The following is a 3,135-nucleotide window of genomic DNA, read 5'->3' on the forward strand; positions in this document are numbered from 1 at the left end:
GGTGGTCCTGTCCATGAAGTGGCATATGTGACACTCGGCAATGTGTAACGCTGTAAATCTAGCAGCACAGTACACTAAGGCGCCACATAAGACCGCCATATACTATACACTGCCATACACTGGATTTACTACCACAATACAATGTCAGAATAATAGAATGTAACAGCACCACACAACATCTAAATAACAGCAAACAGTACTCAGTACCAACATACAGCAACCTCTACATAAATCCAGATCGCACGGAAAATCTTGAAACCTATGCCAGCTCAGAGCTGGCATAGGTTTCAGTATAATTTTTCCACCAGAAAAATGATAAATGCGGCGCACGCAAAGGCCGCGACCCCTCTGCGTGCAGTCGCACCCCCTGTAACACCCCCTCTCCACCCCACCTGCTCCCCACCTGCGCCCTAAAAAGGCATTTATGCCTTTTTAAACATGTCCCCCTATGTCCGGATTAATACTGCCATACAGTGCCACAATAATACTTACTTACATACATTCATACATCCCTCTTATCGCCATACAATGATAAAATATATAACACATAAAAATATACCTACACATAACAACATTAGCACTAAGTCTAAATAAATACTGCTATGTAGTTCCCAAATAATAGCTCCGTACCTACAAGGAAGAGCGGAAAGAGCTGATACCTGGGAGGGGTTGAGGTGATACCCTGGAAGTGGAGACAGTAGAGGACACGGGAGGAGGCGATAGCTGATACAAGGTAGAGGTAATACCTGAGTGGTGGAGATAAAAGAGGATACACATAAAGGAAAGAAGGGTTGGAGGGGAATCCTAGGCGGTGGCACCAAGGAGAAGGAGGGGGAGGGAGTGTAAGGTGAAACCTGGATGTTATTGGATGAGGAGATACCTCAGAGGTGGGGACAAAAGAGGTAACACCTAAGAGGACTAGAGGTGAGAGGTGATACCTGGGAGGGGGTGGAGGTGAAACCTGGGAGGTGGAGAGGAGATACCTGGGAGCAGGAGAGAAAGGGTGAAAGGAGAAACCTGAGGGTAGGAGGAGAATCCTAGGAGAAGGAGGAGAAAGGGGTAGAGGATAAACCTGGGTGGAGGAGGGGGAGGGGAGAAACCTGGGGGGAATAGGGGAAAGGGGGAGAGGAGAAACCTGGGAGGAGGTGAGGAGGGGGAGAGGAGAAACCTGGGAGGAGGAGGGAGAGGGGAGAAACCTGGGGGGAATAGGGGAAAGTGGGAGAGGAGTAACCTGGGAGGAGGTGAGAAGGGGGAGAGGAGAAACCTGGGAGGAGGAGGGAGAGGAGAAACCTGGGAGGAGGAGAAAGAGGGTGAAAGCAGAAACCTGGGGGTAGGAGGAGAAACCTAGGAGAAGGAGAGGAAATGGGGAGAGGAGAAACCTGGGTGGAGGAGGGAGAGGGGGAGAGGAGAAACCTGGGAGGAGGAGGGAGAGGAGAAACCTGGGAGGAGGAGGGAGAGGGGAGAAACCTGGGAGGAGGAGAAAGAGGGTGAAAGGAGAAACCTGGGGGTAGGAGGAGAAACCTAGGAGAAGGAGAGGAAATGGGGAGAGGAGAAACCTGGGTGGAGGAGGGAGAGGGGGAGAGGAGAAACCTCGGGGGAATTGGGGAAAGGGGGAGAGGAGAAACCTGGGAGGAGGAGAGAGAGGAGAAACCTGGGAGGAGGGGAAACAAGGAGAGGGAAAATGTAAGTGAAGGAGGGAGAGAGGAAAAACTTGGGAGGAACAGGGGAAAGGGGGAGAGGAAAAACCCGGGTGGAAGAGAGAGGGGTAGAGGAGAAACAAGGGTGGAGGAGAAAGATAGGGGGAGAGGAGAATCCTGGGTGAAAGAGAGAGAGGGGGGGAATGGAGAAACCTGGGCGGAAGAGAGAGTTGGGGAGAGGAGAAACCTGTGTGGAAGACGGGAAGGGGGAGAGAAGAAACCTGGGAGGAGAAGGGGAGGGGGAGAGGAGAATCCTGGGAGGAGGAGGGGAGGAAGAGAGGAGAAACCTTGGAGGGGGAGAGGAGAAACCTGGGAGGAGGAGGAGAGAAGAGAAACCTGGGAGAAAGAGGGGAAGGGGGAGAGGAGAAACCTTGGGGGAGGAGGAGGAAAGAGGAGAGGGGAAACGTGTGAAGTGAAGGAGGGAGAAAGGAAAAACCTGAGAGGAACAGGAGAAAGGGGGAGAGTAGAAAGCTGGGTGGAAGAGATAGAGGGGGAGATGAGAAACCTTGGTGGAAGAGAGAGAGGGGGAGAGGAGAAACCTGGGTGGAAGAGAGAGAGGGGGAGAGGAGAAACCTGGGTGGAAGAGAGAGAGGGGGAGAGGAGAAACCTGGGTGGAAGAGAGAGTGGGGGAGAGGAGAAACCTGGGTGGAAGAGAGAGTGGGGGAGAGGAGAAACCTGGGTGGAAGAGAGAGTGGGGGAGAGGAGAAACCTGGGTGGAAGAGAGAGTGGGGGAGAGGAGAAACCTGGGTGGAAGAGAGAGAGGGGGAGAGGAGAAACCTGTGAGGAAGAGGGGAGCTGATACCTTGGACACAGATATAAATGAGGACACATCTAGGAGGAAGAGGTGATGTCCGGAAAATGGTAAGGCTATGTTCACACACTGTAAAAATGTCAGTTGTTTTTATTAGCCATCCGTCATTTAACAGCAAAATATTTAACAATGTTTTTTGTTTTCAGATTTTTCCAGTAAAAGTCGTCATTTTGATGGTGTGTGAACATAGCCCAAGGTGATACTTTGGTGGTGGAGATACAAGTGGACAAACCTAAAAGAAAGAAGGGTCAGAGGTGAATGCTAGGAGGTGGGGATACAAGGAGGAGGAGAGTAAGGTGAAACTGGAGTGGTAGTGATTGAGGAGATGATACCTCAGAGGTGGAGATAAAAGGGATAACACCTAGGAGGGCCAGAGGTGAGAGGTGATACCTGGGAGGAGCATATAAAGAAGTGACATCTCGTGTGGCGGAGTACCCGACAAGTAAACAAAGAAGTGATACTTACAGCTAGAAGGAAGAAGGTGATAGGTGATGATACTTGGTTGGTGAAGAGAAGGGGAACAGATAGATGTTGGAAGACGCAGGAAGAAGAGAAGATGCCTTGGAATGAAAAGAAATAATATCTGGAGGGAAGGGGGAAAGTTAATAAGTGGAAAGGGAGGAGAAA

The sequence above is a fragment of the Dendropsophus ebraccatus genome, chromosome 1, assembly GCF_027789765.1.
Source record: "Dendropsophus ebraccatus isolate aDenEbr1 chromosome 1, aDenEbr1.pat, whole genome shotgun sequence".
Lineage (NCBI taxonomy): Eukaryota > Metazoa > Chordata > Amphibia > Anura > Hylidae > Dendropsophus > Dendropsophus ebraccatus.